The sequence below is a fragment of the Barbatula barbatula genome (genome assembly GCF_947034865.1).
Source record: "Barbatula barbatula genome assembly, chromosome: 5".
NCBI lineage: Eukaryota > Metazoa > Chordata > Actinopteri > Cypriniformes > Nemacheilidae > Barbatula > Barbatula barbatula.
Genome location: NC_136769.1, coordinates 1,685,183 through 1,698,690, shown reverse-complemented (window position 1 = coordinate 1,698,690; position 13,508 = coordinate 1,685,183).

The following is a 13,508-nucleotide window of genomic DNA, read 5'->3' as shown; positions in this document are numbered from 1 at the left end:
CTGATTCTGATTCTGATTCTGATTCATGATAAAGTACAGCCTGTCGTTCTTTATTCTTTACTCAATCTGATTGACTTCATTCATGTTTTTACAGGTTCTTGTGATAAACATCTTTAATCTGGATACGAACTGAACGTTTAATGCAAACTTTATTGATTTCCTTCAGTGATTCTATTATTGTTCTTGCTCATATCACTGAATGTTATAACATGAAGCTCATTATAATCATTCTCACTGTGTTTGTGCTGTTAGTTGTGTGTTATAACCTGAGGGACAGTGTGTAGTACAACAGAAGTGTGTCATTGGTATATTCTATACATTATTTATATATATTTATTTGATATGTTTTACATCTTGCTTTGGTTGCTTAATTAATTTGCAATTTTGAAAAAGCTAATAAACATGTGACATGAATAAATGTTTGCTGTTCTTGTCTTATTCTTATCTGCTTGTCTATATACTTTCATAATAGTCATTTTACTAACAGGGCTTGCTGCACCACAGATTTACTTTGGGAAAAATGTGGCCCGTTGCTTTTGTCAGACACTATGTTCACAATCAAAGGGGGTAATAAGATTATTTTGATCAGTGCAGCTGCTAGCCATTTTGGTGCCCTAAGCATAATTTCAATTCAGCTGTGACTGTCTTTTCAGGGCCATTTCCAAATAAGTTGCCTACATAATGGACATAATGGCATAATGGCAGAAAGAGAAACTTATTTGTAACTTTTTTAATAAGTACTCAATCAGTCACAAGAGTAATCAAAGATGTTAATTATATATTAACATGACACGTCACTGCCTTTGAAATGAATGGGGAGGAACTCAATGCCCAATATGGCCGCCCTAGCCAATCTTTGCACATGTGTAGTATGTGAAGCAACATGAAATATAACGTGTTTAAGCGCAATTTGATCGTAGGAAACACACCTTATGGTACAGTTTATGTCATTTATAAATGTTGTTTTTAAATATGTCGTTTAATTAGGGTTAAAGCCATTGTAGAGATGTCAGTATTCCCATTCCCATTTTGTTTGATTTACGTAATAACTGCCCAATCTGGAGGTACGTTGCAAAGATGGCCACCGAGTGGCACGACTATGGAGATATGCTCATTGAATACAGACCCAAAAGAACACTCAGATCATTAGGATCGCATCAGCTAGAAATACCAAGGGTTCTCTCCAAGCAAGGAGAGTCTGCATTTAGCTATTATGCCAGTCGCAGCTGGAACCAGCCACATTCAAATCCAGATTCAAAACACATCTGTTTAACTTTGCATTTAATGAATGTGCACTGTGCCTCTGACCGTCCCACTGTTTGTGCTGTACTTTATTTAATTTAAACTGTATTTTATTTTATTTTATTATTCTTAACTGGTTTATTGTTTTATCAAATGGAAATTTTCAATTTATTTTATGTAAAGCACTCTGAATTACCGTTGTGTATGAAATGTGCTATATAAATAAACCTGCCTTGCCTTGCACTGTAATATTTGGCATTCATTTCATCACCTCTGTGGAAAGGAGCGCTGTGATCTTCATCATGGTTTGATATTGTGTTGGTGCAGATGGGATTACAGAGCGTAATTACTGAGAGCCTCAGTGTGAAAAATCTACATTTCCACTGGTCTCTATAACACGTTGAGTAGATTCATGTGATGCTGTCATGACCGGAGACATTTCCCCTGAGGTTAAAGTTAAATAGCTGCGAGCCGCAACAGCAGGTTTCTTTGTCCTTGTGGTTTGCATTTCTTTGATTTGAATCTCTTTACATCACCGACACAAATCAAAAATCACTTACAAGTGACTTTGGGAGTGAAATTCTCAAGAGCGTGATCCAGAATGTGCAGAAACTATTTACATTTATAAAACGGTCAGTTCTTGTCCTTGATTCTGATTGGCTGAGCAGAGTTCTAAGCCGTAATAAAATAGCCCGATGCTTCTTGGGGCTTATTGCTTTAAAAGACAGTTCACACAATAATATGCGAAGGTGCAGCAGATTATACATAAACTGGATACCAAATGTCATGGAGCTGCATTGGATGGTATCCAGTGGGAGCAGATAGATTGTTGTATTAGTGCAGTGTAGTCCAGTTGAACTGTGTTAGAGTTCAAACTGCAATGTGTGGAATACCGTAGATTGGGAGTAACTTTGCAAACTTGTGATCTACAAACTAATGTAAGAATATGTATTCATCACTCCTTTAACACAGATGTGAGGTTGTTAGCGCCTCTCTAGGAGTGTTTGACTGATGCATCTTCTTCAATGTAGCAGAACAGAGGTCTATGTGAGGTTTTGGTCAACCAAATTCTTCTAGAATGAACGATATCTTGTGTTATTGAGAAGGGAATATGTGCACAGCCTTGTATCTGTGGATTAGACTGAAGTCCCGATCTCTGCAGACTGAATGACACAATACATATCGTTTCATTTATCTTTCATACTCATCATGTCTTCTTGTGTGCTGTGTGTGTGTAAGTTTGTTTTCCCCCTTAAATAACAGGTTTTTGACATTTATGTGCAAGCATGTACTGGCCATTGAGACTACTGGGAGATTCCTGCCGGCGTAACGTCTGTTAGCTGTAACGTCTGTTACCTCCTGTCTAGTGCCCTCGTGCTCCTTCCATAAAGTTCCATCGATTATAATAAACGATGTTCGTCAGCACTGTGAGACAACTACCCTCCTGTCTAGTAAAATGAAGACAGCTTGGATGCTATTGTTATTCGCATCTAGCAGGGAACGTTAAAGAGCATGTTTTGAGTTTTAGAAAAGAAGATTACATTTATTGACACTTTAATCTGAAATTCGATTTTTTTTAAATAGATTTATACGTCAAGCTCAACAACCAACAACTTTGCACGACTTCAAAGCACGAATGGCGACTAAAGAAATTATTTACAGCACGACACTGTAGTGAATAATCAATGCACTGCACACCCAAAGCTGCCCAAGTAGGAGTCGTGAGCACAATAAATGTTTTTCACTCAGTGATACCAGTTGCCTATAGCCATGTTCAGCACATGCAGAGGTTATAATTATCATACTTTTGTATATGTACTTTAACACTATCCAATGTGCATTATGGGCACAGACCCGTATTTATTTAACACACAGAAACATGTCCCGTACGTACAAATACATACATATCTCTGAAGCGTATTCCACACCATCGCACAAATCATAGTGAGAATTAAATGACACCACGGTCTGATTGATATATTAATCTTCTTCCCAGTAAAACAAATGATGAATGTTTTTAAGTCTTTATTAGTCTGGTGTATTTTGAGAACAAATATCTTTGTAATATAAAAGTCATTGTTTGCATACAAATGGACATCAAAAGAAAAGCTAATAAAATGTATACCCTTTGTTACATGTCTGCCTTTAATACAGATTTATTATCCAGGACAAAATTCCTTCCATCATAAAAATATATAGTAGACTACGGATGAATCCAGAATTTTGCATATTGTGAGCGATTGTCTTCTAAAAAAAAAAAAAACAATTCCTCCTGTTTCCTGGTGCTGATGCGGTGGTAAGTAACAGGGTGGCGATAACATCGAATAATTGAACGGACTGGAGTCAATTATTCTGCTTACACCACGGTTACCGTTCAAATGTTAATTTCATGTTCTCGTCTTTTAAATGCTGTTGATGGTAGAACTACTTTCTTGTGTCTCAATTCAAGAGTTTGTGATGCAGAGTTCACATTGCCAGATTTTCAGAGTCGTTGCATCAATGTTCTTTTCTCATTGCATGACTATCTGCGGCAGCATTCAGTTGCTGCAGTGTTACATTGAACGATGGACCGGCGACATGATGGTGACACACTGCTTTACTTTAGTTTTAAACTATTTGCACCACAAAAAAATAATTTTACTGGATTTTACTATGGGCGCAGTGTTTGCAAACATTAAACAAATCATTGCTTGCGTTTTAAAACAGTAGAGATTTATATTTCAGTATTAAATGCTTGGTCTGTAAAAAGATCATTTTTATCAACCGTATCAATATTCTGTTAACAATTGCACTTGACTGTTGCTGCTTAACTCACACATAAGTGGACTTTCATACTATAAACACGACGATATTATTTATCCAAAGCAACTAACGGGCCTTTCAGTCTATGCATGTCTTTATCAGTAGCCGGTGCGACTTGTTTCCATATTACAAAAAGTTATCGACTATAAGGAGATGCAATAATGTTGCGTAACAATTGTAATGTAATGATCGATTTACTTCTTCTGCAGAACACATTTTAGAAAAATGTTGGCAACAGAAAACCTTTGGTCCCAATTGACTTGCATTAGATATATGTCCATATAATAAAAGGGGAACAACAGTTATTGGTTACAAACATTTTTCATAATCTCTTCATTTGTGTTTTGCAGAAGACAGAAAAATCACCTTTAAAAGGACGGCGGTGAATGACAATTTTGAGGTAGACCATTCCTTAACAGGAAAAAGGTATAATGGATTTGTTTACACTTGTTTGGGATGGTAAATGACAGAACTGGTATCAAAAGGTTTAAGCTTTGGCCCAGATATAAACATTTTCCCAAGCTTTACTAATTTAAAAACTTTTATTCTCATTCCTCACATTTGACTGTCATGGATAACAGAGGTGGAAAGATATGATAAGGACAGAAAGGATGATGTGGCTTTTGGGTTGGTGTTGTAGAAGCTGGTGTAACAGTTGTGTCTGGTTGAAATCAAGGAGGCAGATATCCAGACATGGTCACATTCACAACAGACTAGGACATGGGACAAGAGAGGAAAACAGGGATTCCCTGCCATTGCATCTGCATGACATACTTCCCTCCCTGAAAAACACAAACACACAAGTTGGCTTCATAGCTTTTAACCTTACACAAGAGCAAATTAACCATAAGTACCTTTTGTGTAACACCACATCCATTATAGGGTGTAGCATAAACAAGACCTCCATGAGTGTGTGAAGTGTGTCCACAGTTAGGTGGCAAATGGCCAAGAGGAACCGGTGCAGAACTATCTGTGAGAAATAAGTCCAAAGGTGATTCAATGCTGAAAATCTCATTACACTTTTCATTAAGGGTCCAGTGAAACTTAGCAGCATCTAGCGGTGAGGTTTTGAATTGCAACCAACGGCTCACCGCAGCCCCTCCCTTTCAAAGCACTATGTGGTAAAAGGTCGAACATGTCATTGTGTTTTCACTTTGCTGAAAGATATAACATTCCGGTTAAATGGAAGAAGAGCAACAGTTGTCCTGCGTCACTTTCTAACTCTCATATTTCCAATTGTTCAGGTTAGTTTGACATATTTTATATGAATACAGAGGGTTATAAGCAAAAATGAATCTCAAGTGATGTGTGTTTGATGAGCTAACGGTACGTTAAGTGTGTAAATGGTAATGTCTAATGATAACGTTGGGAAAATGGCGGCCGACGCTAACGCTAATGTTTTCTTTTATATAGTCTTAATTGTTCGGGAATATGTCTGAGTTTATTACTTTGTGTGTGTGTGTAAGACTGTACATTAGTGTTATTTATCACCCGTAATACATCGAGTTAAAGCAGTTTGCAGATGCAGCTTTGGGTGAAACGCACGTGGTAGTAGTAGACGCACGTGGTCATTTTGCACTATAATACAGTTTCAGTTCATAGGAGTTAAGCATTTAAGTTGAGACAAATATGTTTAATATTGAAGTTTGTACTCATGTCATGTAAATACAATTTAACTTTACTGCAAATGGGATTTATTCTGTTATATAAGTGAAAACTTACAAAAATGTATAATGAATACAGAAACATTTGTTAATCAGAGATAAGGGAGAATATGGTTTAGAGAGAAAATGTGTGCTTGTGGGTTAAAATAAAACTGTAATGTTGAGGAAGTATGTGATGATACATTTATGTGGAAATGTACTTTTGAAGGAAACGTGACTTTGTGTTATCCAATTGTGGATATTTACATTTAGTCATTTAGCAGATGCTTTTATTCAAAGCGACTTACAGATGAGGAAACATTGGAAGCAATTATAACAACATAGGCAACAAAATACATAAGTGCATCAAACTAGTCCATTAAAGCCTAGCACAGTATACAAAGCTAAGAATAGTGAGGTTAGTAAGTGTTTTTTTTATAAAGGAAAGGGAAAAGAATTAGGAAAAAATCAATCAGCGACGTGTTGAGGGAAGAGATGCGTTTTTTAAAGATGGCAAAAATATTACCTGTGTTGTAATACAGATCATCCAAAGTTGACAGTAATGATTCTCGATTGCAGATATAAATTTTAAATTATTTTGTTAATAAAATATATTCCGGTTAAATGGAAGAAGAGCAACAGTTGTCCTGCGTCACTTTCTAACTCAGTCATATTTCCAATTGTTCAGGAATAACAATATATCCGTCTGCTAGCGGACCCCTGGCCGGGACCCGTTACAGATGCATTACTTCCATCATTCATTCTTCTTGCTAAAACGAAACTTGAGAAACTAACTATCAGCAGACATGTAGCTTAGTTTGCCTAATGCCTACCTACCAAAAGAATAGTTGCCTAAGCTGCTTGTCTTCAAGCTATCTGTCTTATTATTTAGGCTAAACGTGACAAACTCAGCCTGGATTTATGAAGATTATAATTCATTTCATTAAACTTGATGATGATGATCGTTCGTTTGTTATACATCACAAACTCAACGTTAGGGTGCCTATTTCCATAACACCAAAAAGGAGGACATGTTCTAAAGCGGGTTTTGTTAAGGCCGATTCAGTACAACTCCAAAAACGAGGACAAATAAGTGTCCGGTTTGAGTTTGCCCCGGACACCCTAGACAACGTTGAGTCGTATCAGCAGACAAACACGACAATCTCCTTCTAGGGCCGCTCATGCAGGCTCAGCTCCAGTGCCGGTCTCGTGCAGCGCTGTACCCATGTAAACAGAGTTTGCCCTTCCCCTTCTGACTTTCACTTTTGTTGCCCGAATATGGAAGTGAATGAGGCTCTGCAGGTTTTTTTTAAATAGACGTATGTGAAATTCTGCATCCATTGTACATGATTGATTTATTTATTTGTTTTCCACCTCAGAAGGGCAACGTGAGTCGAGAAGGGCATATGGGCAGTTGCCCGGGCAACCTGAGCAACCCCCATGTGCACGTCCCTGGCTTTAAGGCTGAGTAGAATATGAGGTTATTTTGTTTTACACCTGAAAAATCTCTTAAAATAGGGGATTTAATTATTTGAGATAACTCGTTCGGCTTTATGCAATTAACGGACGAGGCGAATTAAATGTGAAGAGGAACGAAACGTGTCCGTATTCACAGCACTGAGCATCACAACCAGTGGTTAGAGTTTTGGGCTTGTGATCAGAAGGTTGCCGGTTCAAATCTCAGTGTCAGCAGGTCATGACTGAAGGGCCCTTGAGCAAGACACCTTACCCCTGATTGCTCTGCAGTAATGTGCCACTGTATAAAACTACTTGTAAGTCGCTTTGGATAAAAGCTTCTGCCAAATGAATAAATGTAAATTGATCTGTTGTGGGGTAAAATAAATAGATATAAATAAGAATGTAAAAATGTAAATGTTATACATTGTTAATACTAAAAGCTAAAGAGTTAAAATATAGTTAAAAAGCAATGGAATTAAAAGGTATGGATTTATGGCCTAATACTATATATAGCCTAATCAAATATCAGGAACATCAATTCCTGTCATAAGTGATCACATAGTGATCAATCAACATGCGAGCAAAAGAAAAAGCAACATTTAAATTCAATATGCCTTAGTGACTAGCCTATAATATCAGCCAAACGGATTATCTGAGCTTGTTCTTCCTTTGTTTTTTCATGAGCTACAGCTCATCATTAAAGGTGATTGTCTGAGCTTGATACAATAAACTAAGTTTTACTGATGAGTTTTGTCTTCCTCCCATCATACTCCTTTCACAAACTCTGAAGTTTCAGCGTCTGATCTGGGGCTTCATTTATAAAAGTGTGCGTAGAAACCTTCCTAAACGTGAACGTACGCCAGAATGCTTAAAAGGGTGTACTCAAAAAATCTAGGTTTAGAACACTTTGCACCTGCACACAATTTTCCCTTATAAACACAGATCCCTGCAAGTGTGCATATGTGAACCAGCCTCATATCCCACCCTGTACACGCCCATTTTTACCCATAAATAGTCAATGCAAAGCATTTCATGAATGCTTATTCATATACTAATGAGCCTGGCATCCAATCCGCTTGTTAACCTGACGTCACGCACCATTATGGACGTATACTGTTTGCGGGTCCAACCGTCAGATGCCATAGAAAAAGAACAAAAAGTGATGTAAGACCCCACGATCCCATCCTTTATCTCCGTAACGAAATCACAAATGAGATTCACTGAGATTTCCATCAATAGTCATTATAATTATAGTAAAGCTGAAGATGTTCTCTGCAGCATTTACCGCCAGTGGCGGCGCCAGGGGGGGTCTTGGGGGGTCTCAAGACCCTTCCAAAAAACGCCTTGACCCCCCATTAGACCCCCCACCCCTTCCTGATTAAAAAATATTTGATATATATTAAAATATATATCCGGGATAAAGATTTAAAAATCGTTCTCTTCAAACTACGCAGAACAATAATAATTAATAATTTAATCGACATATAAAAAAAAATAAACATCAGAATCAATGCGACGCCCCATGAACGTTGCTGCCGCTGCGTCTTGCGTCATTGCGTTCAAGGCGCTGTCGCGCGACCGCAAGAGCTGCTACGAACTTTTCTTGAAGCTAAAAATGGATCGTTTTGTTATACCTAAAAAAGGGCGGAGGAGACAGGTGAGCAGATGGAAAGAAATGGCGCCTCATCGAGCGCTACAGCGGGCACAGATGGTGGGAATCCTGACGGCGGAGAGGATTTAACTGGGGATTTAATCCATGGCCCAGCCGAGAAACCAAGACAGCCTCAATTTAAATCATACACGCGTCGTTCTTTTGGATTGTAAATATGTTTTCTGTCATGGGTGTGGCCAGCGCCGCCGCTACCACGCGCTGTGCGTAAGGCACCAAGTGCTGAGGCGACACCAAAATAGCATAATGAAAAACATTTTTTCAAATCTAATATTATTTCATTAGGCTATAGAAAAATGATTAGGCAGGCACATTTTAGCCATGTATATGTAAAAAAAACACGGCCGAACAATCCCATATCACCACCACCCGCCCATGTACTGCCTCAGCGCGGCAGCCTGACGCAGTTTGACAGACGGTAGTCTAGGCAACTTATTTGGAAATGGCCCCGAAAAGACATTAGGAGTCAGGATCAGAGAAAAGAAAGAAGAAGAAACTGCGAGATGATGCCCGTGCATCACATGCAGGTATGTCCATGTTTAATTAACTTAAATTCAGGAAATGTGGATGTGCTGCTACTAATTCTGTTTACTGAAGAAAAGTTTGCACTTTCAAATGTGTAATGTGTGTTGGCTATTCTACATATGTTTACAAAGTCAGCAAAGCTGTGAAGATTTTACTTTCTCTATTTAGTGTTCCTAGGTTTTATACTGCGATGCTGCTATTGTGTTATTGGTATTGAGTTATATGTTTGGTAATAAAAAGTTAAACTGGCAAATTTCAGGGTGGGGGAGGCATCATAATGGAATTATGCTTAGGGCACCAATATGACTAGCAGCGGCACTGGGTGTGGATATGGCAATTAAAGTTCGAGCATATTGTTTGCAAACTACAATTGATTAATTAATTAAAAACAAAGTAGTTGATATGCTGTGTTGTTTTATTTGTTTAGTAGCATTAATATGCAGTTATTACCCGTGTCCACGGTATTTTCTGTTGGTTTTCATGAGACCCCCCTTTAAATGACCAGGACCCACCATTGACCCCCCAATCAAAATTGTCTGGAGCCGCTACTGTTTACCGCATTAGACTGATCATTAAAACCTCATTAAAATCACATCATTCATTAGTTGTGTCCTTCACCTGAGATCATATTTGAAGACATAATTGTAAAAGACGAATGTTTCTTCATTCTGGTTTTGTTATGAACTTCGTAAGAACCGATATCGAGGACATTTAGAGAAACGATTGTGTGAGAGCTTAATGGCTGTATTTCCAGACTTTGACATTTGATGATTATGAACAGTATTTAGGAAAATATATTTAGCTCTTTATTCACACTGCGTTCTGCAGGTATCGTATTTGGTGTGTTTATGGTTTAAACAACTAGAACTTAAATACAGAACAAAACAAGTTTTAAAGGTTGAACTGATTTATTTCTTCCATGCAGTCTCCTGTAAAACATGTATGATGATACAATTAAAACATACAAGTTCATTGGGCGCAACTCATTTACATTTTACCCATAAACCTCTGCTATTATTAACGTAAATAGTTGAGGTAAAATGGCTAGGGGCAAAACTGTCATGATCTTGGTTTTCGAGTCTTGTGGCAGGATCATGCAAGTCCCATGTATTTTGTGTGGAGAAAGAGCATTGTTTTGGTTTGAGAAGCCATGCTCTCTCTCCTGTGTCATGTCCTTTAGCCCCGCCCCCTTGTTTCCCTGTTAGCAGTCCATTAGTGTTAGTCTTGTCTCCAGCCCTGGTCCATCTTTCCCTCAGTGTTTCAGTCCCCTCACCAGCCTCGTGCAATCCTCCTGTTAGCTTTCCCTTAGTGTTTCATCCTTGTCACCTGTGGCCACTCTCCCTGTGTCATCAGTCCTTGTTAGTGTTTCCTTTTATCTAGCCCCAGTTTCCCTCTGTCCCTTGTCGGTTCATTGTCATTATATGTTATCGTCATCCCTGTTGAAGTCACCTTGTTGGATTGTACCTGTTCGTGGATTATCTTGTTCCTGTTCTAAGTTTGTGGACTTCTAGTTTATTTATTATTCTTATTACCCTGTTGTTTTGTCCCCCTTGTGGGAAGTTTTAGTTTACATTCGTGTCTTGTTTTAGTTAATGTTTTCCCCATCGAGGGTCTTTGTTTAAATAAAGTTTTGTTATTTAACTCTGCTGCCTGCGCTTGGGTTCTGTCTATACCTCATGACAGAATGAACCGACCAAGAAGAACCCAGCAGGCAGCAGTGTTTGCTGCAAGGTCTAGCCAGCCTCGTCCCCTCTACAGCGTTCGCCAGGATAACTCAGACCTGGCGGACTACCTTGATAGGTTTCTGGAAGCTGCAGGAGAGGTGGTCCTCGGAGAGGAGGAGGTGACCGCAGCATTCATCCACGGCCTCAGGGTTCCCCTATCTCCAGCGGAGACGAGGAGGCTGAGACCGCTGGACTTCGAGGGTGTGCTCAGGTTTGTCATGAGCCGACCGGAGCCCAAGGTCTCAACAGCTCCATGTTTTGCACTCCTTTGGGCCCCATCCCTGAGGGTCTTGCCCTGAAGCTCGGGGTGTTGACAATCGCCACGCCACCAGCCTCTGCTCCACCACCAGCTAGCCTCCGTGGTAGGCGTGGACGGAGGGAGTCGTGGGACTCCCCGTCCGACTCTTCCAGCACGGAGATAGTCGGGTCCCCCAAAGCTGCTCTGCAGCCGGCCACACAGCCTGTGAGCCGGTCAAAGAGGAAGAAGCGGAGGAGAGGTGCACCGTCCTGTCCTGCCCAGCAGCCCGTGGTCCCGTCAAGTCCGGTGGTCCCGTCAAGTCCGGGGGTGCGTCCTGCACCCAGTCCTTCCCAGCCGGCCCTCCAGCCGGCGTCTCAGCAGGCCCTCCAACCTACAACCCAGTCAGCCTTGCCCCAGCGGTTCCCTACTACGGCCGTCCTGCCATGCCCTACCCCTTCTAGTTCCTCCCACTCCAAGAGAGGTATCCCTTCCATGCCCAGACCTTCCTACCCCACCCCTCCGCCCAGCTCTAGGAAGCAGGGTCCTGTCCCTCCTAAGTTCCCACCCAGTTATGTTCCCAAGTTTTTCCCACCAATTCCGCCTCCCCCTTCCCATTGATGTTTATTTTATTGTCCAATCCCTTTCTAGTCATGTCAGCCCTGCCCTAGTGTGTTCTGTTCTGTGTTTATGGTGTCTGTCCTCCTGTCTGTCAGTCTTGTCATGTTTAGTGTGATCTTGAAGAACTCCTGGAGGAGTTCTTTAAGGCGGGTGCTCTGTCATGATCATGTCAGTCCCATGTGTTTTGTGTGGAGAAAGAGCATTGTTTTGGTTTAAGAAGCCATGCTCTCTCTCCGGTGTCACGTCCTTTAGCCCCGCCCCCTTGTTTCCCTGTTAGCAGTCCATTAGTGTTAGTCTTGTCTCCAGCCCTGGTCCATCTTTCCCTTAGTGTTTCAGTCCCCTCACCTGTCTCGTGCAATCCTCCTGTTAGCTTTCCCTTAGTGTTTCATCCTTGTCACCTGTGGCCGATCTCCCTGTGTCATCAGTCCTTGTTAGTGTTTCCTTTTATCTAGCCCCAGTTTCCCTCTGTCCCTTGTCGGTTCATTGTCATTATGTTATCGTCATCCCTGTTAAAGTCACCTTGTTGGATTGTACCTGTTCGTGGATTATCTTGTTCCTGTTCTAAGTGTGTGGACTTCTAGTTTATTTATTATTATTACCCTGTTGTTTTGTCCCCCTTGTGGGACGTTTTAGTTTACATTCGTGTCTTGTTTTAGTTAATGTTTTCCCCATCGAGGGTCTTTGTTTAAATAAAGTTTTGTTATTTAACTCTGCTGCTTGGGTTCTGTCTATACCTCATGACACAAAACGTACAATAATAAAATAAATTACCTGAACATGTAAACTGTCTGATATAATTACCAGGAGGATGACGTTCTCCTCAAGACTACGACATTGGAAGTTATTGAAGGGAGCTCTGTAATACCCTGCTGTCTCGTCCCACTATTGGCTTGTTTGGCTTCTCATAGTTTGCGTGATTCAAGCAAGTAGAAAATTTTCGCTGCGTTTACCCACCAGGAGCTTGATCTACTGTAATAGTGATGTGATTATGACATAGCGAGCGGAGGCAGACCAAAACAACAACGAAGGACTGCGCCTCTGAATGATTTGATGGATCCAAACACAGCGCTGAACGAGTGTAAGATTATTTCTTTGTCTAGGTATACAGCTTTCATGAATTGAAGGGTCTAGTAGACGGAGCAATCAGAGGAACCGGGGACCAAGAATGACACAGAAGTGTATTTCACTCAAAGTCAAAGTTTACTAAAGATGGGTTCAGTGTATATATATGCATAAGTGAGGAAGTGACAAACATATCACTTATATCTGCACATCTCACACAATAAATCTTGATAACACAATAAATCTGACATTTGTTAGGTCAACGTGTACTGAGCACGCCTTCATAATGGAGATCCCTCAGACAAAACATATATCTGTCCTTACATGTTGAAACAGCTGGGACACAGAGAATTCTGGATTCTCACAACGAGTCTATATGTCTATCTTCAGCCTTCCATAGCACATAATGCGCATACACTCTCAACAATTAGATGGGAGCCACCTGACAGAAGCCCCTTCCATGATGCCCGGTGTGCCAGATAACCAGTCCAGCCCTGGAATCCTGAGGTTACTCATAAGCCCTTCCA